Source organism: Aquarana catesbeiana, linkage group LG02 (assembly GCF_042186555.1).
Source record: "Aquarana catesbeiana isolate 2022-GZ linkage group LG02, ASM4218655v1, whole genome shotgun sequence".
In the NCBI taxonomy this organism is placed as follows: domain Eukaryota; kingdom Metazoa; phylum Chordata; class Amphibia; order Anura; family Ranidae; genus Aquarana; species Aquarana catesbeiana.
The window spans coordinates 328,143-354,852 of record NC_133325.1 but is presented as its reverse complement, the minus strand read 5'-3'; positions in this window follow the sequence as shown (position 1 = coordinate 354,852).

Below are 26,710 nucleotides of genomic sequence, written 5' to 3'. Positions count from 1 at the left end.
ACAGCAAGACTTGTATACTCTAACACTTGTTTTTAACTCCCACTTAATCCAGCTCCACTTACACCAAGCTCCACAGCTTCAAACTGAGCATGCTCAGACTGAGTCCTACAACAAGTTAAATAGGCACCTGTGAGCAATTAACCACACCCCTTAATTGATAGACTGATGAAACAAGAAAAAAAAAAAAAGCTATTTAAAAAGTGACAGCAAAAGGCAAATTACAAAACTAAAAGCAAAAGTCCCCAAAATGCAACCCAGCAAACACCAACAGACAGCAAACACACACCAACAGACAGCAAACACCAACAGACAGCAAGACTTGTATACTCTAACACTTGTTTTTAACTCCCACTTAATCCAGCTCCACTTACACCAAGCTCCACAGCTTCAAACTGAGCATGCTCAGACTGAGTCCTACAACACGTTAAATAGGCACCTGTGAGCAATTAACCACACCCCTTAATTGATAGACTGATGAAACAAGAAAAAAAAAAAAAAAGCTATTTAAAAAGTGACAGCAAAAGGCAAATTAAAAACTAAAAGCAAAAGTCCCCAAAATGCAACCCAGCAAACACCAACAGACAGCAAACACACACCAACAGACAGCAAACACCAACAGACAGCAAGACTTGTATACTCTAACACTTGTTTTTAACTCCCACTTAATCCAGCTCCACTTACACCAAGCTCCACAGCTTCAAACTGAGCACGCTCAGACTGAGTCCTACAACAAGTTAAATAGGCACCTGTGAGCAATTAACCACACCCCTTAATTGATAGACTGATGAAACAAGAAAAAAAAAAAAAAGCTATTTAAAAAGTGACAGCAAAAGGCAAATTAAAAACTAAAAGGAAAAGTCCCCAAAATGCAACCCAGCAAACACCAACAGACAGCAAACACACACCAACAGACAGCAAACACCAACAGACAGCAAGACTTGTATACTCTAACACGTGTTTTTAACTCCCACTTAATCCAGCTCCACTTACACCAAGCTCCACAGCTTCAAACTAAGCACGCTCAGACTGAGTCCTACAAGTTAAATAGGCACCTGTGAGCAATTAACCACACCCCTTAATTGATAGACTGATGAAACAAGAAAAAAAAAAAAGCTATTTAAAAAGTGACAGCAAAAGGCAAATTAAAAACTAAAAGGAAAAGTCCCCAAAATGCAACCCAGCAAACACCAACAGACAGCAAACACACACCAACAGACAGCAAACACCAACAGACAGCAAGACTTGTATACTCTAACACTTGTTTTTAACTCCCACTTAATCCAGCTCCACTTACACCAAGCTCCACAGCTTCAAACTGAGCACGCTCAGACTGAGTCCTACAACAAGTTAAATAGGCACCTGTGAGCAATTAACCACACCCCTTAATTGATAGACTGATGAAACAAGAAAAAAAAAAAAAGCTATTTAAAAAGTGACAGCAAAAGGCAAATTAAAAACTAAAAGGAAAAGTCCCCAAAATGCAACCCAGCAAACACCAACAGACAGCAAACACACACCAACAGACAGCAAACACCAACAGACAGCAAGACTTGTATACTCTAACACTTGTTTTTAACTCCCACTTAATCCAGCTCCACTTACACCAAGCTCCACAGCTTCAAACTGAGCACGCTCAGACTGAGTCCTACAACAAGTTAAATAGGCACCTGTGAGCAATTAACCACACCCCTTAATTGATAGACTGATGAAACAAGAAAAAAAAAAAAAAAAAGCTATTTAAAAAGTGACAGCAAAAGGCATATTAAAAACTAAAAGGAAAAGTTCCCAAAATGCAACCCAGCAAACACCAACAGACAGCAAACACACACCAACAGACAGCAAACACCAACAGACAGCAAGACTTGTATACTCTAACACTTGTTTTTAACTCCCACTTAATCCAGCTCCACTTACACCAAGCTCCACAGCTTCAAACTGAGCACGCTCAGACTGAGTCCTACAACAAGTTAAATAGGCACCTGTGAGCAATTAACCACACCCCTTAATTGATAGACTGATGAAACAAGAAAAAAAAAAAAAGCTATTTAAAAAGTGACAGCAAAAGGCAAATTAAAAACTAAAAGGAAAAGTCCCCAAAATGCAACCCAGCAAACACCAACAGACAGCAAACACACACCAACAGACAGCAAACACCAACAGACAGCAAGACTTGTATACTCTAACACTTGTTTTTAACTCCCACTTAATCCAGCTCCACTTACACCAAGCTCCACAGCTTCAAACTGAGCATGCTCAGACTGAGTCCTACAACAAGTTAAATAGGCACCTGTGAGCAATTAACCACACCCCTTAATTGATAGACTGATGAAACAAGAAAAAAAAAAAAGCTATTTAAAAAGTGACAGCAAAAGGCAAATTAAAAACTAAAAGCAAAAGTCCCCAAAATGCAACCCAGCAAACACCAACAGACAGCAAACACACACCAACAGACAGCAAACACCAACAGACAGCAAGACTTGTATACTCTAACACTTGTTTTTAACTCCCACTTAATCCAGCTCCACTTACACCAAGCTCCGCAGCTTCAAACTGAGCATGCTCAGACTGAGTCCTACAACAAGTTAAATAGGCACCTGTGAGCAATTAACCACACCCCTTAATTGATAGACTGATGAAACAAGAAAAAAAAAAAAAGCTATTTAAAAAGTGACAGCAAAAGGCAAATTAAAAACTAAAAGCAAAAGTCCCCAAAATGCAACCCAGCAAACACCAACAGACAGCAAACACACACCAACAGACAGCAAACACCAACAGACAGCAAGACTTGTATACTCTAACACTTGTTTTTAACTCCCACTTAATCCAGCTCCACTTACACCAAGCTCCACAGCTTCAAACTGAGCATGCTCAGACTGAGTCCTACAACAAGTTAAATAGGCACCTGTGAGCAATTAACCACACCCCTTAATTGATAGACTGATGAAACAAGAAAAAAAAAAAAAGCTATTTAAAAAGTGACAGCAAAAGGCAAATTAAAAACTAAAAGGAAAAGTCCCCAAAATGCAACCCAGCAAACACCAACAGACAGCAAACACACACCAACAGACAGCAAACACCAACAGACAGCAAGACTTGTATACTCTAACACTTGTTTTTAACTCCCACTTAATCCAGCTCCACCTACACCCAGCTCCACAGCTTCAAACTGAGCACGCTCAGACTGAGTCCTACAACAAGTTAAATAGGCACCTGTGAGCAATTAACCACACCCCTTAATTGATAGACTGATGAAACAAGAGAAAAAAAAAAGCTATTTAAAAAGTGACAGCAAAAGGCAAATTAAAAACTAAAAGGAAAAGTCCCCAAAATGCAACCCAGCAAACACCAACAGACAGCAAACACACACCAACAGACAGCAAACACCAACAGACAGCAAGACTTGTATACTCTAACACTTGTTTTTAACTCCCACTTAATCCAGCTCCACTTACACCAAGCTCCACAGCTTCAAACTGAGCATGCTCAGACTGAGTCCTACAACAAGTTAAATAGGCACCTGTGAGCAATTAACCACACCCCTTAATTGATAGACTGATGAAACAAGAAAAAAAAAAAAAAAAAAGCTATTTAAAAAGTGACAGCAAAAGGCAAATTAAAAACTAAAAGGAAAAGTCCCCAAAATGCAACCCAGCAAACACCAACAGACAGCAAACACACACCAACAGACAGCAAACACCAACAGACAGCAAGACTTGTATACTCTAACACTTGTTTTTAACTCCCACTTAATCCAGCTCCACTTACACCAAGCTCCACAGCTTCAAACTGAGCACGCTCAGACTGAGTCCTACAACAAGTTAAATAGGCACCTGTGAGCAACTAACCACACCCCTTAATTGATAGACTGATGAAACAAGAAAAAAAAAAAAAAAGCTATTTAAAAAGTGACAGCAAAAGGCAAATTAAAAACTAAAAGGAAAAGTCCCCAAAATGCAACCCAGCAAACACCAACAGACAGCAAACACACACCAACAGACAGCAAACACCAACAGACAGCAAGACTTGTATACTCTAACACTTGTTTTTAACTCCCACTTAATCCAGCTCCACTTACACCAAGCTCCACAGCTTCAAACTGAGCATGCTCAGACTGAGTCCTACAACAAGTTAAATAGGCACCTGTGAGCAATTAACCACACCCCTTAATTGATAGACTGATGAAACAAGAAAAAAAAAAAAAAGCTATTTAAAAGGTGACAGCAAAAGGCAAATTAAAAACTAAAAGGAAAAGTCCCCAAAATGCAACCCAGCAAACACCAACAGACAGCAAACACACACCAACAGACAGCAAACACCAACAGACAGCAAGACTTGTATACTCTAACACTTGTTTTTAACTCCCACTTAATCCAGCTCCACTTACACCAAGCTCCACAGCTTCAAACTGAGCATGCTCAGACTGAGTCCTACAACAAGTTAAATAGGCAACTGTGAGCAATTAACCACACCCCTTAATTGATAGACTGATGAAACAAGAAAAAAAAAAAGCTATTTAAAAAGTGACAGCAAAAGGCAAATTACAAAACTAAAAGCAAAAGTCCCCAAAATGCAACCCAGCAAACACCAACAGACAGCAAACACACACCAACAGACAGCAAACACCAACAGACAGCAAGACTTGTATACTCTAACACTTGTTTTTAACTCCCACTTAATCCAGCTCCACTTACACCAAGCTCCACAGCTTCAAACTGAGCACGCTCAGACTGAGTCCTACAACAAGTTAAATAGGCACCTGTGAGCAATTAACCACACCCCTTAATTGATAGACTGATGAAACAAGAAAAAAAAAAAAAAAAAGCTATTTAAAAAGTGACAGCAAAAGGCAAATTAAAAACTAAAAGGAAAAGTCCCCAAAATGCACCCCAGCAAACACCTACAGACAGCAAACACATACCAACAGACAGCAAACACCAACAGACAGCAAGACTTGTATACTCTAACATTTGTTTTTAACTCCCACTTAATCCAGCTCCACTTACACCAAGCTCCACAGCTTCAAACTGAGCACGCTCAGACTGAGTCCTACAACAAGTTAAATAGGCACCTGTGAGCAACTAACCACACCCCTTAATTGATAGACTGATGAAACAAGAAAAAAAAAAAAAAAGCTATTTAAAAAGTGACAGCAAAAGGCAAATTAAAAACTAAAAGGAAAAGTCCCCAAAATGCAACCCAGCAAACACCAACAGACAGCAAACACACACCAACAGACAGCAAACACCAACAGACAGCAAGACTTGTATACTCTAACACTTGTTTTTAACTCCCACTTAATCCAGCTCCACTTACACCAAGCTCCACAGCTTCAAACTGAGCATGCTCAGACTGAGTCCTACAACAAGTTAAATAGGCACCTGTGAGCAATTAACCACACCCCTTAATTGATAGACTGATGAAACAAGAAAAAAAAAAAAAGCTATTTAAAAGGTGACAGCAAAAGGCAAATTAAAAACTAAAAGGAAAAGTCCCCAAAATGCAACCCAGCAAACACCAACAGACAGCAAACACACACCAACAGACAGCAAACACCAACAGACAGCAAGACTTGTATACTCTAACACTTGTTTTTAACTCCCACTTAATCCAGCTCCACTTACACCAAGCTCCACAGCTTCAAACTGAGCATGCTCAGACTGAGTCCTACAACAAGTTAAATAGGCAACTGTGAGCAATTAACCACACCCCTTAATTGATAGACTGATGAAACAAGAAAAAAAAAAAGCTATTTAAAAAGTGACAGCAAAAGGCAAATTACAAAACTAAAAGCAAAAGTCCCCAAAATGCAACCCAGCAAACACCAACAGACAGCAAACACACACCAACAGACAGCAAACACCAACAGACAGCAAGACTTGTATACTCTAACACTTGTTTTTAACTCCCACTTAATCCAGCTCCACTTACACCAAGCTCCACAGCTTCAAACTGAGCACGCTCAGACTGAGTCCTACAACAAGTTAAATAGGCACCTGTGAGCAATTAACCACACCCCTTAATTGATAGACTGATGAAACAAGAAAAAAAAAAAAAAAAAGCTATTTAAAAAGTGACAGCAAAAGGCAAATTAAAAACTAAAAGGAAAAGTCCCCAAAATGCACCCCAGCAAACACCTACAGACAGCAAACACATACCAACAGACAGCAAACACCAACAGACAGCAAGACTTGTATACTCGAACACTTGTTTTTAACTCCCACTTAATCCAGCTCCACTTACACCAAGCTCCACAGCTTCAAACTGAGCATGCTCAGACTGAGTCCTACAACAAGTTAAATAGGCACCTGTGAGCAATTAACCACACTCCTTAATTGATAGACTGATGAAACAAAAAAAAAAAAAAGCTATTTAAAAAGTGACAGCAAAAGGCAAATTAAAAACTAAAAGGAAAAGTCCCCAAAATGCAACCCAGCAAACACCAACAGACAGCAAACACACACCAACAGACAGCAAACACCAACAGACAGCAAGACTTGTATACTCTAACACTTGTTTTTAACTCCCACTTAATCCAGCTCCACTTACACCAAGCTCCACAGCTTCAAACTGAGCATGCTCAGACTGAGTCCTACAACAAGTTAAATAGGCACCTGTGAGCAATTAACCACACCCCTTAATTGATAGACTGATGAAACAAGAAAAAAAAAAAAGCTATTTAAAAAGTGACAGCAAAAGGCAAATTAAAAACTAAAAGGAAAAGTCCCCAAAATGCAACCCAGCAAACACCAACAGACAGCAAACACACACCAACAGACAGCAAACACCAACAGACAGCAAGACTTGTATACTCTAACACTTGTTTTTAACTCCCACTTAATCCAGCTCCACTTACACCAAGCTCCACAGCTTCAAACTGAGCATGCTCAGACTGAGTCCTACAACAAGTTAAATAGGCACCTGTGAGCAATTAACCACACCCCTTAATTGATAGACTGATGAAACAAGAAAAAAAAAAAAAAGCTATTTAAAAAGTGACAGCAAAAGGCAAATTACAAAACTAAAAGCAAAAGTCCCCAAAATGCAACCCAGCAAACACCAACAGACAGCAAACACACACCAACAGACAGCAAACACCAACAGACAGCAAGACTTGTATACTCTAACACTTGTTTTTAACTCCCACTTAATCCAGCTCCACTTACACCAAGCTCCACAGCTTCAAACTGAGCATGCTCAGACTGAGTCCTACAACACGTTAAATAGGCACCTGTGAGCAATTAACCACACCCCTTAATTGATAGACTGATGAAACAAGAAAAAAAAAAAAAAAAAAAAGCTATTTAAAAAGTGACAGCAAAAGGCAAATTAAAAACTAAAAGGAAAAGTCCCCAAAATGCAACCCAGCAAACACCAACAGACAGCAAACACACACCAACAGACAGCAAACACCAACAGACAGCAAGACTTGTATACTCTAACACTTGTTTTTAACTCCCACTTAATCCAGCTCCACTTACACCAAGCTCCACAGCTTCAAACTGAGCATGCTCAGACTGAGTCCTACAACAAGTTAAATAGGCACCTGTGAGCAATTAACCACACCCCTTAATTGATAGACTGATGAAACAAGAAAAAAAAAAAAAGCTATTTAAAAAGTGACAGCAAAAGGCAAATTAAAAACTAAAAGGAAAAGTCCCCAAAATGCAACCCAGCAAACACCAACAGACAGCAAACACACACCAACAGACAGCAAACACCAACAGACAGCAAGACTTGTATACTCTAACACTTGTTTTTAACTCCCACTTAATCCAGCTCCACTTACACCAAGCTCCACAGCTTCAAACTGAGCATGCTCAGACTGAGTCCTACAACAAGTTAAATAGGCACCTGTAAGCAATTAACCACACCCCTTAATTGATAGACTGATGAAACAAGATAAAAAAAAAAAAGCTATTTAAAAAGTGAAAGCAAAAGGCAAATTAAAAACTAAAAGGAAAAGTCCCCAAAATGCAACCCAGCAAACACCAACAGACAGCAAACACACACCAACAGACAGCAAACACCAACAGACAGCAAGACTTGTATACTCTAACACTTGTTTTTAACTCCCACTTAATCCAGCTCCACTTACACCAAGCTCCACAGCTTCAAACTGAGCACGCTCAGACTGAGTCCTACAACAAGTTAAATAGGCACCTGTGAGCAATTAACCACACCCCTTAATTGATAGACTGATGAAACAAGAAAAAAAAAAAAGCTATTTAAAAAGTGACAGCAAAAGGCAAATTAAAAACTAAAAGGAAAAGTCCCCAAAATGCAACCCAGCAAACACCAACAGACAGCAAACACACACCAACAGACAGCAAACACCAACAGACAGCAAGACTTGTATACTCTAACACTTGTTTTTAACTCCCACTTAATCCAGCTCCACTTACACCAAGCTCCACAGCTTCAAACTGAGCATGCTCAGACTGAGTCCTACAACAAGTTAAATAGGCACCTGTGAGCAATTAACCACACCCCTTAATTGATAGACTGATGAAACAAGAAAAAAAAAAAAAAAAAAGCTATTTAAAAAGTGACAGCAAAAGGCAAATTAAAAACTAAAAGGAAAAGTCCCCAAAATGCACCCCAGCAAACACCTACAGACAGCAAACACATACCAACAGACAGCAAACACCAACAGACAGCAAGACTTGTATACTCGAACACTTGTTTTTAACTCCCACTTAATCCAGCTCCACTTACACCAAGCTCCACAGCTTCAAACTGAGCATGCTCAGACTGAGTCCTACAACACGTTAAATAGGCACCTGTGAGCAATTAACCACACCCCTTAATTGATAGACTGATGAAACAAGAAAAAAAAAAAAAAAAAAAAGCTATTTAAAAAGTGACAGCAAAAGGCAAATTAAAAACTAAAAGGAAAAGTCCCCAAAATGCAACCCAGCAAACACCAACAGACAGCAAAAACACACACCAACAGACAGCAAACACCAACAGACAGCAAGACTTGTATACTCTAACACTTGTTTTTAACTCCCACTTAATCCAGCTCCACTTACACCAAGCTCCACAGCTTCAAACTGAGCATGCTCAGACTGAGTCCTACAACAAGTTAAATAGGCACCTGTGAGCAATTAACCACACCCCTTAATTGATAGACTGATGAAACAAGAAAAAAAAAAAAAGCTATTTAAAAAGTGACAGCAAAAGGCAAATTAAAAACTAAAAGGAAAAGTCCCCAAAATGCAACCCAGCAAACACCAACAGACAGCAAACACACACCAACAGACAGCAAACACCAACAGACAGCAAGACTTGTATACTCTAACACTTGTTTTTAACTCCCACTTAATCCAGCTCCACTTACACCAAGCTCCACAGCTTCAAACTGAGCATGCTCAGACTGAGTCCTACAACAAGTTAAATAGGCACCTGTAAGCAATTAACCACACCCCTTAATTGATAGACTGATGAAACAAGATAAAAAAAAAAAAGCTATTTAAAAAGTGAAAGCAAAAGGCAAATTAAAAACTAAAAGGAAAAGTCCCCAAAATGCAACCCAGCAAACACCAACAGACAGCAAACACACACCAACAGACAGCAAACACCAACAGACAGCAAGACTTGTATACTCTAACACTTGTTTTTAACTCCCACTTAATCCAGCTCCACTTACACCAAGCTCCACAGCTTCAAACTGAGCACGCTCAGACTGAGTCCTACAACAAGTTAAATAGGCACCTGTGAGCAATTAACCACACCCCTTAATTGATAGACTGATGAAACAAGAAAAAAAAAAAAGCTATTTAAAAAGTGACAGCAAAAGGCAAATTAAAAACTAAAAGGAAAAGTCCCCAAAATGCAACCCAGCAAACACCAACAGACAGCAAACACACACCAACAGACAGCAAACACCAACAGACAGCAAGACTTGTATACTCTAACACTTGTTTTTAACTCCCACTTAATCCAGCTCCACTTACACCAAGCTCCACAGCTTCAAACTGAGCATGCTCAGACTGAGTCCTACAACAAGTTAAATAGGCACCTGTGAGCAATTAACCACACCCCTTAATTGATAGACTGATGAAACAAGAAAAAAAAAAAAAAAAAAGCTATTTAAAAAGTGACAGCAAAAGGCAAATTAAAAACTAAAAGGAAAAGTCCCCAAAATGCACCCCAGCAAACACCTACAGACAGCAAACACATACCAACAGACAGCAAACACCAACAGACAGCAAGACTTGTATACTCGAACACTTGTTTTTAACTCCCACTTAATCCAGCTCCACTTACACCAAGCTCCACAGCTTCAAACTGAGCATGCTCAGACTGAGTCCTACAACAAGTTAAATAGGAACCTGTGAGCAATTAACCACACTCCTTAATTGATAGACTGATGAAACAAAAAAAAAAAAAAAGCTATTTAAAAAGTGACAGCAAAAGGCAAATTAAAAACTAAAAGGAAAAGTTCCCAAAATGCAACCCAGCAAACACCAACAGACAGCAAACACACACCAACAGACAGCAAACACCAACAGACAGCAAGACTTGTATACTCTAACACTTGTTTTTAACTCCCACTTAATCCAGCTCCACTTACACCAAGCTCCACAGCTTCAAACTGAGCACGCTCAGACTGAGTCCTACAACAAGTTAAATAGGCACCTGTGAGCAATTAACCACACCCCTTAATTGATAGACTGATGAAACAAGAAAAAAAAAAAAAGCTATTTAAAAAGTGACAGCAAAAGGCAAATTAAAAACTAAAAGGAAAAGTCCCCAAAATGCAGCCCAGCAAACACCAACAGACAGCAAACACACACCAACAGACAGCAAACACCAACAGACAGTAAGACTTGTATACTCTAACACTTGTTTTTAACTCCCACTTAATCCAGCTCCACTTACACCAAGCTCCACAGCTTCAAACTGAGCATGCTCAGACTGAGTCCTACAACAAGTTAAATAGGCACCTGTGAGCAATTAACCACACCCCTTAATTGATAGACTGATGAAACAAGAAAAAAAAAAAAAAAAGCTATTTAAAAAGTGACAGCAAAAGGCAAATTAAAAACTAAAAGGAAAAGTTCCCAAAATGCAACCCAGCAAACACCAACAGACAGCAAACACACACCAACAGACAGCAAACACCAACAGACAGCAAGACTTGTATACTCTAACACTTGTTTTTAACTCCCACTTAATCCAGCTCCACTTACACCAAGCTCCACAGCTTCAAACTGAGCATGCTCAGACTGAGTCCTACAACAAGTTAAATAGGCACCTGTGAGCAATTAACCACACCCCTTAATTGATAGACTGATGAAACAAGAAAAAAAAAAAAAAAAAAGCTATTTAAAAAGTGACAGCAAAAGGCAAATTAAAAACTAAAAGGAAAAGTCCCCAAAATGCACCCCAGCAAACACCTACAGACAGCAAACACATACCAACAGACAGCAAACACCAACAGACAGCAAGACTTGTATACTCGAACACTTGTTTTTAACTCCCACTTAATCCAGCTCCACTTACACCAAGCTCCACAGCTTCAAACTGAGCATGCTCAGACTGAGTCCTACAACACGTTAAATAGGCACCTGTGAGCAATTAACCACACCCCTTAATTGATAGACTGATGAAACAAGAAAAAAAAAAAAAAAAAAAAGCTATTTAAAAAGTGACAGCAAAAGGCAAATTAAAAACTAAAAGGAAAAGTCCCCAAAATGCAACCCAGCAAACACCAACAGACAGCAAAAACACACACCAACAGACAGCAAACACCAACAGACAGCAAGACTTGTATACTCTAACACTTGTTTTTAACTCCCACTTAATCCAGCTCCACTTACACCAAGCTCCACAGCTTCAAACTGAGCATGCTCAGACTGAGTCCTACAACAAGTTAAATAGGCACCTGTGAGCAATTAACCACACCCCTTAATTGATAGACTGATGAAACAAGAAAAAAAAAAAAAGCTATTTAAAAAGTGACAGCAAAAGGCAAATTAAAAACTAAAAGGAAAAGTCCCCAAAATGCAACCCAGCAAACACCAACAGACAGCAAACACACACCAACAGACAGCAAACACCAACAGACAGCAAGACTTGTATACTCTAACACTTGTTTTTAACTCCCACTTAATCCAGCTCCACTTACACCAAGCTCCACAGCTTCAAACTGAGCATGCTCAGACTGAGTCCTACAACAAGTTAAATAGGCACCTGTAAGCAATTAACCACACCCCTTAATTGATAGACTGATGAAACAAGATAAAAAAAAAAAGCTATTTAAAAAGTGAAAGCAAAAGGCAAATTAAAAACTAAAAGGAAAAGTCCCCAAAATGCAACCCAGCAAACACCAACAGACAGCAAACACACACCAACAGACAGCAAACACCAACAGACAGCAAGACTTGTATACTCTAACACTTGTTTTTAACTCCCACTTAATCCAGCTCCACTTACACCAAGCTCCACAGCTTCAAACTGAGCACGCTCAGACTGAGTCCTACAACAAGTTAAATAGGCACCTGTGAGCAATTAACCACACCCCTTAATTGATAGACTGATGAAACAAGAAAAAAAAAAAAGCTATTTAAAAAGTGACAGCAAAAGGCAAATTAAAAACTAAAAGGAAAAGTCCCCAAAATGCAACCCAGCAAACACCAACAGACAGCAAACACACACCAACAGACAGCAAACACCAACAGACAGCAAGACTTGTATACTCTAACACTTGTTTTTAACTCCCACTTAATCCAGCTCCACTTACACCAAGCTCCACAGCTTCAAACTGAGCATGCTCAGACTGAGTCCTACAACAAGTTAAATAGGCACCTGTGAGCAATTAACCACACCCCTTAATTGATAGACTGATGAAACAAGAAAAAAAAAAAAAAAAAGCTATTTAAAAAGTGACAGCAAAAGGCAAATTAAAAACTAAAAGGAAAAGTCCCCAAAATGCACCCCAGCAAACACCTACAGACAGCAAACACATACCAACAGACAGCAAACACCAACAGACAGCAAGACTTGTATACTCGAACACTTGTTTTTAACTCCCACTTAATCCAGCTCCACTTACACCAAGCTCCACAGCTTCAAACTGAGCATGCTCAGACTGAGTCCTACAACAAGTTAAATAGGAACCTGTGAGCAATTAACCACACTCCTTAATTGATAGACTGATGAAACAAAAAAAAAAAAAAAGCTATTTAAAAAGTGACAGCAAAAGGCAAATTAAAAACTAAAAGGAAAAGTTCCCAAAATGCAACCCAGCAAACACCAACAGACAGCAAACACACACCAACAGACAGCAAACACCAACAGACAGCAAGACTTGTATACTCTAACACTTGTTTTTAACTCCCACTTAATCCAGCTCCACTTACACCAAGCTCCACAGCTTCAAACTGAGCACGCTCAGACTGAGTCCTACAACAAGTTAAATAGGCACCTGTGAGCAATTAACCACACCCCTTAATTGATAGACTGATGAAACAAGAAAAAAAAAAAAAGCTATTTAAAAAGTGACAGCAAAAGGCAAATTAAAAACTAAAAGGAAAAGTCCCCAAAATGCAGCCCAGCAAACACCAACAGACAGCAAACACACACCAACAGACAGCAAACACCAACAGACAGTAAGACTTGTATACTCTAACACTTGTTTTTAACTCCCACTTAATCCAGCTCCACTTACACCAAGCTCCACAGCTTCAAACTGAGCATGCTCAGACTGAGTCCTACAACAAGTTAAATAGGCACCTGTGAGCAATTAACCACACCCCTTAATTGATAGACTGATGAAACAAGAAAAAAAAAAAAAAAAGCTATTTAAAAAGTGACAGCAAAAGGCAAATTAAAAACTAAAAGGAAAAGTTCCCAAAATGCAACCCAGCAAACACCAACAGACAGCAAACACACACCAACAGACAGCAAACACCAACAGACAGCAAGACTTGTATACTCTAACACTTGTTTTTAACTCCCACTTAATCCAGCTCCACTTACACCAAGCTCCACAGCTTCAAACTGAGCACGCTCAGACTGAGTCCTACAACAAGTTAAATAGGCACCTGTGAGCAATTAACCACACCCCTTAATTGATAGACTGATGAAACAAGAAAAAAAAAAAAAGCTATTTAAAAAGTGACAGCAAAAGGCAAATTAAAAACTAAAAGGAAAAGTCCCCAAAATGCAACCCAGCAAACACCAACAGACAGCAAACACACACCAACAGACAGCAAACACCAACAGACAGCAAGACTTGTATACTCTAACACTTGTTTTTAACTCCCACTTAATCCAGCTCCACTTACACCAAGCTCCACAGCTTCAAACTGAGCATGCTCAGACTGAGTCCTACAACAAGTTAAATAGGCACCTGTGAGCAATTAACCACACCCCTTAATTGATAGACTGATGAAACAAGAAAAAAAAAAAAAGCTATTTAAAAAGTGACAGCAAAAGGCAAATTAAAAACTAAAAGCAAAAGTCCCCAAAATGCAACCCAGCAAACACCAACAGACAGCAAACACACACCAACAGACAGCAAACACCAACAGACAGCAAGACTTGTATACTCTAACACTTGTTTTTAACTCCCACTTAATCCAGCTCCACTTACACCAAGCTCCGCAGCTTCAAACTGAGCATGCTCAGACTGAGTCCTACAACAAGTTAAATAGGAACCTGTGAGCAATTAACCACACCCCTTAATTGATAGACTGATGAAACAAGAAAAAAAAAAAAAGCTATTTAAAAAGTGACAGCAAAAGGCAAATTAAAAACTAAAAGGAAAAGTCCCCAAAATGCAACCCAGCAAACACCAACAGACAGCAAACACACACCAACAGACAGCAAACACTAACAGACAGCAAGACTTGTATACTCTAACACTTGTTTTTAACTCCCACTTAATCCAGCTCCACTTACACCAAGCTCCACAGCTTCAAACTGAGCACGCTCAGACTGAGTCCTACAACAAGTTAAATAGGCACCTGTGAGCAATTAACCACACCCCTTAATTGATAGACTGATGAAACAAGAAAAAAAAAAAAAAAAAAGCTATTTAAAAAGTGACAGCAAAAGGCAAATTAAAAACTAAAAGGAAAAGTCCCCAAAATGCACCCCAGCAAACACCTACAGACAGCAAACACATACCAACAGACAGCAAACACCAACAGACAGCAAGACTTGTATACTCGAACACTTGTTTTTAACTCCCACTTAATCCAGCTCCACTTACACCAAGCTCCACAGCTTCAAACTGAGCATGCTCAGACTGAGTCCTACAACAAGTTAAATAGGCACCTGTGAGCAATTAACCACACTCCTTAATTGATAGACTGATGAAACAAAAAAAAAAAAAAGCTATTTAAAAAGTGACAGCAAAAGGCAAATTAAAAACTAAAAGGAAAAGTCCCCAAAATGCAACCCAGCAAACACCAACAGACAGCAAACACACACCAACAGACAGCAAACACCAACAGACAGCAAGACTTGTATACTCTAACACTTGTTTTTAACTCCCACTTAATCCAGCTCCACTTACACCAAGCTCCACAGCTTCAAACTGAGCATGCTCAGACTGAGTCCTACAACAAGTTAAATAGGCACCTGTAAGCAATTAACCACACCCCTTAATTGATAGACTGATGAAACAAGATAAAAAAAAAAAGCTATTTAAAAAGTGAAAGCAAAAGGCAAATTAAAAACTAAAAGGAAAAGTCCCCAAAATGCAACCCAGCAAACACCAACAGACAGCAAACACACACCAACAGACAGCAAACACCAACAGACAGCAAGACTTGTATACTCTAACACTTGTTTTTAACTCCCACTTAATCCAGCTCCACTTACACCAAGCTCCACAGCTTCAAACTGAGCACGCTCAGACTGAGTCCTACAACAAGTTAAATAGGCACCTGTGAGCAATTAACCACACCCCTTAATTGATAGACTGATGAAACAAGAAAAAAAAAAAAGCTATTTAAAAAGTGACAGCAAAAGGCAAATTAAAAACTAAAAGGAAAAGTCCCCAAAATGCAACCCAGCAAACACCAACAGACAGCAAACACACACCAACAGACAGCAAACACCAACAGACAGTAAGACTTGTATACTCTAACACTTGTTTTTAACTCCCACTTAATCCAGCTCCACTTACACCAAGCTCCACAGCTTCAAACTGAGCATGCTCAGACTGAGTCCTACAACAAGTTAAATAGGCACCTGTGAGCAATTAACCACACCCCTTAATTGATAGACTGATGAAACAAGAAAAAAAAAAAAAAAAAAAGCTATTTAAAAAGTGACAGCAAAAGGCAAATTAAAAACTAAAAGGAAAAGTCCCCAAAATGCACCCCAGCAAACACCTACAGACAGCAAACACATACCAACAGACAGCAAACACCAACAGACAGCAAGACTTGTATACTCGAACACTTGTTTTTAACTCCCACTTAATCCAGCTCCACTTACACCAAGCTCCACAGCTTCAAACTGAGCATGCTCAGACTGAGTCCTACAACAAGTTAAATAGGAACCTGTGAGCAATTAACCACACTCCTTAATTGATAGACTGATGAAACAAAAAAAAAAAAAAAGCTATTTAAAAAGTGACAGCAAAAGGCAAATTAAAAACTAAAAGGAAAAGTTCCCAAAATGCAACCCAGCAAACACCAACAGACAGCAAACACACACCAACAGACAGCAAACACCAACAGACAGCAAGACTTGTATACTCTAACACTTGTTTTTAACTCCCACTTAATCCAGCTCCACTTACACCAAGCTCCACAGCTTCAAACTGAGCACGCTCAGACTGAGTCCTACAACAAGTTAAATAGGCACCTGTGAGCAATTAACCACACCCCTTAATTGATAGACTGATGAAACAAGAAAAAAAAAAAAAGCTATTTAAAAATTGACAGCAAAAGGCAAATTAAAAACTAAAAGGAAAAGTCCCCAAAATGCAGCCCAGCAAACACCAACAGACAGCAAACACACACCAACAGACAGCAAACACCAACAGACAGTAAGACTTGTATACTCTAACACTTGTTTTTAACTCCCACTTAATCCAGCTCCACTTACACCAAGCTCCACAGCTTCAAACTGAGCATGCTCAGACTGAGTCCTACAACAAGTTAAATAGGCACCTGTGAGCAATTAACCACACCCCTTAATTGATAGACTGATGAAACAAGAAAAAAAAAAAAAAAAAAGCTATTTAAAAAGTGACAGCAAAAGGCAAATTAAAAACTAAAAGGAAAAGTTCCCAAAATGCAACCCAGCAAACACCAACAGACAGCAAACACACACCAACAGACAGCAAACACCAACAGACAGCAAGACTTGTATACTCTAACACTTGTTTTTAACTCCCACTTAATCCAGCTCCACTTACACCAAGCTCCACAGCTTCAAACTGAGCACGCTCAGACTGAGTCCTACAACAAGTTAAATAGGCACCTGTGAGCAATTAACCACACCCCTTAATTGATAGACTGATGAAACAAGAAAAAAAAAAAAAGCTATTTAAAAAGTGACAGCAAAAGGCAAATTAAAAACTAAAAGGAAAAGTCCCCAAAATGCAACCCAGCAAACACCAACAGACAGCAAACACACACCAACAGACAGCAAACACCAACAGACAGCAAGACTTGTATACTCTAACACTTGTTTTTAACTCCCACTTAATCCAGCTCCACTTACACCAAGCTCCACAGCTTCAAACTGAGCATGCTCAGACTGAGTCCTACAACAAGTTAAATAGGCACCTGTGAGCAATTAACCACACCCCTTAATTGATAGACTGATGAAACAAGAAAAAAAAAAAAAGCTATTTAAAAAGTGACAGCAAAAGGCAAATTAAAAACTAAAAGCAAAAGTCCCCAAAATGCAACCCAGCAAACACCAACAGACAGCAAACACACACCAACAGACAGCAAACACCAACAGACAGCAAGACTTGTATACTCTAACACTTGTTTTTAACTCCCACTTAATCCAGCTCCACTTACACCAAGCTCCGCAGCTTCAAACTGAGCATGCTCAGACTGAGTCCTACAACAAGTTAAATAGGAACCTGTGAGCAATTAACCACACCCCTTAATTGATAGACTGATGAAACAAGAAAAAAAAAAAAAGCTATTTAAAAAGTGACAGCAAAAGGCAAATTAAAAACTAAAAGCAAAAGTCCCCAAAATGCAACCCAGCAAACACCAACAGACAGCAAACACACACCAACAGACAGCAAACACCAACAGACAGCAAGACTTGTATACTCTAACACTTGTTTTTAACTCCCACTTAATCCAGCTCCACTTACACCAAGCTCCACAGCTTCAAACTGAGCATGCTCAGACTGAGTCCTACAACAAGTTAAATAGGCACCTGTGAGCAATTAACCACACCCCTTAATTGATAGACTGATGAAACAAGAAAAAAAAAAAAAAGCTATTTAAAAAGTGACAGCAAAAGGCAAATTAAAAACTAAAAGGAAAAGTCCCCAAAATGCAACCCAGCAAACACCAACAGACAGCAAACACACACCAACAGACAGCAAACACCAACAGACAGCAACACTTGTATACTCTAACACTTGTTTTTAACTCCCACTTAATCCAGCTCCACCTACACCCAGCTCCACAGCTTCAAACTGAGCACGCTCAGACTGAGTCCTACAACAAGTTAAATAGGCACCTGTGAGCAATTAACCACACCCCTTAATTGATAGACTGATGAAACAAGAGAAAAAAAAAGCTATTTAAAAAGTGACAGCAAAAGGCAAATTAAAAACTAAAAGGAAAAGTCCCCAAAATGCAACCCAGCAAACACCAACAGACAGCAAACACACACCAACAGACAGCAAACACCAACAGACAGCAAGACTTGTATACTCTAACACTTGTTTTTAACTCCCACTTAATCCAGCTCCACTTACACCAAGCTCCACAGCTTCAAACTGAGCATGCTCAGACTGAGTCCTACAACAAGTTAAATAGGCACCTGTGAGCAATTAACCACACCCCTTAATTGATAGACTGATGAAACAAGAAAAAAAAAAAAAGCTATTTAAAAAGTGACAGCAAAAGGCAAATTAAAAACTAAAAGGAAAAGTCCCCAAAATGCAACCCAGCAAACACCAACAGACAGCAAACACACACCAACAGACAGCAAACACCAACAGACAGCAAGACTTGTATACTCTAACACTTGTTTTTAACTCCCACTTAATCCAGCTCCACTTACACCAAGCTCCACAGCTTCAAACTGAGCATGCTCAGACTGAGTCCTACAACAAGTTAAATAGGCACCTGTGAGCAATTAACCACACCCCTTAATTGATAGACTGATGAAACAAGAAAAAAAAAAAAAAGCTATTTAAAAAGTGACAGCAAAAGGCAAATTACAAAACTAAAAGCAAAAGTCCCCAAAATGCAACCCAGCAAACACCAACAGACAGCAAACACACACCAACAGACAGCAAACACCAACAGACAGCAAGACTTGTATACTCTAACACTTGTTTTTAACTCCCACTTAATCCAGCTCCACTTACACCAAGCTCCACAGCTTCAAACTGAGCATGCTCAGACTGAGTCCTACAACAAGTTAAATAGGCACCTGTGAGCAATTAACCACACCCCTTAATTGATAGACTGATGAAACAAGAAAAAAAAAAAAAGCTATTTAAAAAGTGACAGCAAAAGGCAAATTAAAAACTAAAAGGAAAAGTCCCCAAAATGCAACCCAGCAAACACCAACAGACAGCAAACACACACCAACAGACAGCAAACACCAACAGACAGCAAGACTTGTATACTCTAACACTTGTTTTTAACTCCCACTTAATCCAGCTCCACTTACACCAAGCTCCACAGCTTCAAACTGAGCATGCTCAGACTGAGTCCTACAACAAGTTAAATAGGCACCTGTGAGCAATTAACCACACCCCTTAATTGATAGACTGATGAAACAAGAAAAAAAAAAAAAAGCTATTTAAAAAGTGACAGCAAAAGGCAAATTACAAAACTAAAAGCAAAAGTCCCCAAAATGCAACCCAGCAAACACCAACAGACAGCAAACACACACCAACAGACAGCAAACACCAACAGACAGCAAGACTTGTATACTCTAACACTTGTTTTTAACTCCCACTTAATCCAGCTCCACTTACACCAAGCTCCACAGCTTCAAACTGAGCATGCTCAGACTGAGTCCTACAACACGTTAAATAGGCACCTGTGAGCAATTAACCACACCCCTTAATTGATAGACTGATGAAACAAGAAAAAAAAAAAAAAAAAAAAAGCTATTTAAAAAGTGACAGCAAAAGGCAAATTAAAAACTAAAAGGAAAAGTCCCCAAAATGCAACCCAGCAAACACCAACAGACAGCAAACACACACCAACAAACAGCAAACACCAACAGACAGCAAGACTTGTATACTCTAACACTTGTTTTTAACTCCCACTTAATCCAGCTCCACTTATACCAAGCTCCACAGCTTCAAACTGAGCATGCTCAGACTGAGTCCTACAACAAGTTAAATAGGCACCTGTGAGCAATTAACCACACCCCTTAATTGATAGACTGATGAAACAAGAAAAAAAAAAAAAAAGCTATTTAAAAAGTGACAGCAAAAGGCAAATTAAAAACTAAAAGCAAAAGTCCCCAAAATGCAACCCAGCAAACACCAACAGACAGCAAACACACACCAACAGACAGCAAACACCAACAGACAGCAAGACTTGTATACTCTAACACTTGTTTTTAACTCCCACTTAATCCAGCTCCACTTACACCAAGCTCCACAGCTTCAAACTGAGCACGCTCAGACTGAGTCCTACAACAAGTTAAATAGGCACCTGTGAGCAATTAACCACACCCCTTAATTGATAGACTGATGAAACAAGAAAAAAAAAAAAAAGCTATTTAAAAAGTGACAGCAAAAGGCAAATTAAAAACTAAAAGGAAAAGTCCCCAAAATGCAACCCAGCAAACACCAACAGACAGCAAACACACACCAACAGACAGCAAACACCAACAGACAGCAAGACTTGTATACTCTAACACGTGTTTTTAACTCCCACTTAATCCAGCTCCACTTACACCAAGCTCCACAGCTTCAAACTAAGCACGCTCAGACTGAGTCCTACAAGTTAAATAGGCACCTGTGAGCAATTAACCACACCCCTTAATTGATAGACTGATGAAACAAGAAAAAAAAAAAAGCTATTTAAAAAGTGACAGCAAAAGGCAAATTAAAAACTAAAAGGAAAAGTCCCCAAAATGCAACCCAGCAAACACCAACAGACAGCAAACACACACCAACAGACAGCAAACACCAACAGACAGCAAGACTTGTATACTCTAACACTTGTTTTTAACTCCCACTTAATCCAGCTCCACTTACACCAAGCTCCACAGCTTCAAACTGAGCACGCTCAGACTGAGTCCTACAACAAGTTAAATAGGCACCTGTGAGCAATTAACCACACCCCTTAATTGATAGACTGATGAAACAAAAAAAAAAGCTATTTAAAAAGTGACAGCAAAAGGCAAATTAAAAACTAAAAGGAAAAGTCCCCAAAATGCAACCCAGCAAACACCAACAGACAGCAAACACACACCAACAGACAGCAAACACCAACAGACAGCAAGACTTGTATACTCTAACACTTGTTTTTAACTCCCACTTAATCCAGCTCCACTTACACCAAGCTCCACAGCTTCAAACTGAGCACGCTCAGACTGAGTCCTACAACAAGTTAAATAGGCACCTGTGAGCAATTAACCACACCCCTTAATTGATAGACTGATGAAACAAGAAAAAAAAAAAAAGCTATTTAAAAAGTGACAGCAAAAGGCAAATTAAAAACTAAAAGGAAAAGTCCCCAAAATGCAACCCAGCAAACACCAACAGACAGCAAACACACACCAACAGACAGCAAACACCAACAGACAGCAAGACTTGTATACTCTAACACTTGTTTTTAACTCCCACTTAATCCAGCTCCACTTACACCAAGCTCCACAGCTTCAAACTGAGCACGCTCAGACTGAGTCCTACAACAAGTTAAATAGGCACCTGTGAGCAATTAACCACACCCCTTAATTGATAGACTGATGAAACAAGAAAAAAAAAAAAAAAAAAAGCTATTTAAAAAGTGACAGCAAAAGGCAAATTAAAAACTAAAAGGAAAAGTCCCCAAAATGCACCCCAGCAAACACCTACAGACAGCAAACACATACCAACAGACAGCAAACACCAACAGACAGCAAGACTTGTATACTCGAACACTTGTTTTTAACTCCCACTTAATCCAGCTCCACTTACACCAAGCTCCACAGCTTCAAACTGAGCATGCTCAGACTGAGTCCTACAACAAGTTAAATAGGCACCTGTGAGCAATTAACCACACTCCTTAATTGATAGACTGATGAAACAAAAAAAAAAAAAAGCTATTTAAAAAGTGACAGCAAAAGGCAAATTAAAAACTAAAAGGAAAAGTCCCCAAAATGCAACCCAGCAAACACCAACAGACAGCAAACACACACCAACAGACAGCAAACACCAACAGACAGCAAGACTTGTATACTCTAACACTTGTTTTTAACTCCCACTTAATCCAGCTCCACTTACACCAAGCTCCACAGCTTCAAACTGAGCATGCTCAGACTGAGTCCTACAACAAGTTAAATAGGCACCTGTAAGCAATTAACCACACCCCTTAATTGATAGACTGATGAAACAAGATAAAAAAAAAAAAAGCTATTTAAAAAGTGAAAGCAAAAGGCAAATTAAAAACTAAAAGGAAAAGTCCCCAAAATGCAACCCAGCAAACACCAACAGACAGCAAACACACACCAACAGACAGCAAACACCAACAGACAGCAAGACTTGTATACTCTAACACTTGTTTTTAACTCCCACTTAATCCAGCTCCACTTACACCAAGCTCCACAGCTTCAAACTGAGCACGCTCAGACTGAGTCCTACAACAAGTTAAATAGGCACCTGTGAGCAATTAACCACACCCCTTAATTGATAGACTGATGAAACAAGAAAAAAAAAAAAAGCTATTTAAAAAGTGACAGCAAAAGGCAAATTAAAAACTAAAAGGAAAAGTCCCCAAAATGCAACCCAGCAAACACCAACAGACAGCAAACACACACCAACAGACAGCAAACACCAACAGACAGCAAGACTTGTATACTCTAACACTTGTTTTTAACTCCCACTTAATCCAGCTCCACTTACACCAAGCTCCACAGCTTCAAACTGAGCATGCTCAGACTGAGTCCTACAACAAGTTAAATAGGCACCTGTAAGCAATTAACCACACCCCTTAATTGATAGACTGATGAAACAAGATAAAAAAAAAAAAGCTATTTAAAAAGTGAAAGCAAAAGGCAAATTAAAAACTAAAAGGAAAAGTCCCCAAAATGCAACCCAGCAAACACCAACAGACAGCAAACACACACCAACAGACAGCAAACACCAACAGACAGCAAGACTTGTATACTCTAACACTTGTTTTTAACTCCCACTTAATCCAGCTCCACTTACACCAAGCTCCACAGCTTCAAACTGAGCACGCTCAGACTGAGTCCTACAACAAGTTAAATAGGCACCTGTGAGCAATTAACCACACCCCTTAATTGATAGACTGATGAAACAAGAAAAAAAAAAAAAGCTATTTAAAAAGTGACAGCAAAAGGCAAATTAAAAACTAAAAGGAAAAGTCCCCAAAATGCAACCCAGCAAATACCAACAGACAGCAAACACACACCAACAGACAGCAAACACCAACAGACAGCAAGACTTGTATACTCTAACACTTGTTTTTAACTCCCACTTAATCCAGCTCCACTTACACCAAGCTCCACAGCTTCAAACTGAGCATGCTCAGACTGAGTCCTACAACAAGTTAAATAGGCACCTGTGAGCAATTAACCACACCCCTTAATTGATAGACTGATGAAACAAGAAAAAAAAAAAAAAAAAGCTATTTAAAAAGTGACAGCAAAAGGCAAATTAAAAACTAAAAGGAAAAGTCCCCAAAATGCACCCCAGCAAACACCTACAGACAGCAAACACATACCAACAGACAGCAAACACCAACAGACAGCAAGACTTGTATACTCGAACACTTGTTTTTAACTCCCACTTAATCCAGCTCCACTTACACCAAGCTCCACAGCTTCAAACTGAGCATGCTCAGACTGAGTCCTACAACAAGTTAAATAGGAACCTGTGAGCAATTAACCACACTCCTTAATTGATAGACTGATGAAACAAAAAAAAAAAAAAGCTATTTAAAAAGTGACAGCAAAAGGCAAATTAAAAACTAAAAGGAAAAGTCCCCAAAATGCAACCCAGCAAACACCAACAGACAGCAAACACACACCAACAGACAGCAAACACCAACAGACAGCAAGACTTGTATACTCTAACACTTGTTTTTAACTCCCACTTAATCCAGCTCCACTTACACCAAGCTCCACAGCTTCAAACTGAGCACGCTCAGACTGAGTCCTACAACAAGTTAAATAGGCACCTGTGAGCAATTAACCACACCCCTTAATTGATAGACTGATGAAACAAGAAAAAAAAAAAAAGCTATTTAAAAAGTGACAGCAAAAGGCAAATTAAAAACTAAAAGGAAAAGTCCCCAAAATGCAGCCCAGCAAACACCAACAGACAGCAAACACACACCAACAGACAGCAAACACCAACAGACAGTAAGACTTGTATACTCTAACACTTGTTTTTAACTCCCACTTAATCCAGCTCCACTTACACCAAGCTCCACAGCTTCAAACTGAGCATGCTCAGACTGAGTCCTACAACAAGTTAAATAGGCACCTGTGAGCAATTAACCACACCCCTTAATTGATAGACTGATGAAACAAGAAAAAAAAAAAAAAAAAAAGCTATTTAAAAAGTGACAGCAAAAGGCAAATTAAAAACTAAAAGGAAAAGTTCCCAAAATGCAACCCAGCAAACACCAACAGACAGCAAACACACACCAACAGACAGCAAACACCAACAGACAGCAAGACTTGTATACTCTAACACTTGTTTTTAACTCCCACTTAATCCAGCTCCACTTACACCAAGCTCCACAGCTTCAAACTGAGCACGCTCAGACTGAGTCCTACAACAAGTTAAATAGGCACCTGTGAGCAATTAACCACACCCCTTAATTGATAGACTGATGAAACAAGAAAAAAAAAAAAGCTATTTAAAAAGTGACAGCAAAAGGCAAATTAAAAACTAAAAGGAAAAGTCCCCAAAATGCAACCCAGCAAACACCAACAGACAGCAAACACACACCAACAGACAGCAAACACCAACAGACAGCAAGACTTGTATACTCTAACACTTGTTTTTAACTCCCACTTAATCCAGCTCCACTTACACCAAGCTCCACAGCTTCAAACTGAGCATGCTCAGACTGAGTCCTACAACAAGTTAAATAGGCACCTGTGAGCAATTAACCACACCCCTTAATTGATAGACTGATGAAACAAGAAAAAAAAAAAAGCTATTTAAAAAGTGACAGCAAAAGGCAAATTAAAAACTAAAAGCAAAAGTCCCCAAAATGCAACCCAGCAAACACCAACAGACAGCAAACACACACCAACAGACAGCAAACACCAACAGACAGCAAGACTTGTATACTCTAACACTTGTTTTTAACTCCCACTTAATCCAGCTCCACTTACACCAAGCTCCGCAGCTTCAAACTGAGCATGCTCAGACTGAGTCCTACAACAAGTTAAATAGGAACCTGTGAGCAATTAACCACACCCCTTAATTGATAGACTGATGAAACAAGAAAAAAAAAAAAAGCTATTTAAAAAGTGACAGCAAAAGGCAAATTAAAAACTAAAAGCAAAAGTCCCCAAAATGCAACCCAGCAAACACCAACAGACAGCAAACACACACCAACAGACAGCAAACACCAACAGACAGCAAGACTTGTATACTCTAACACTTGTTTTTAACTCCCACTTAATCCAGCTCCACTTACACCAAGCTCCACAGCTTCAAACTGAGCATGCTCAGACTGAGTCCTACAACAAGTTAAATAGGCACCTGTGAGCAATTAACCACACCCCTTAATTGATAGACTGATGAAACAAGAAAAAAAAAAAAAAGCTATTTAAAAAGTGACAGCAAAAGGCAAATTAAAAACTAAAAGGAAAAGTCCCCAAAATGCAACCCAGCAAACACCAACAGACAGCAAACACACACCAACAGACAGCAAACACCAACAGACAGCAAGACTTGTATACTCTAACACTTGTTTTTAACTCCCACTTAATCCAGCTCCACCTACACCCAGCTCCACAGCTTCAAACTGAGCACGCTCAGACTGAGTCCTACAACAAGTTAAATAGGCACCTGTGAGCAATTAACCACACCCCTTAATTGATAGACTGATGAAACAAGAGAAAAAAAAAAGCTATTTAAAAAGTGACAGCAAAAGGCAAATTAAAAACTAAAAGGAAAAGTCCCCAAAATGCAACCCAGCAAACACCAACAGACAGCAAACACACACCAACAGACCTCAAACACCAACAGACAGCAAGACTTGTATACTCTAACACTTGTTTTTAACTCCCACTTAATCCAGATCCACTTACACCAAGCTCCACAGCTTCAAACTGAGCATGCTCAGACTGAGTCCTACAACAAGTTAAATAGGCACCT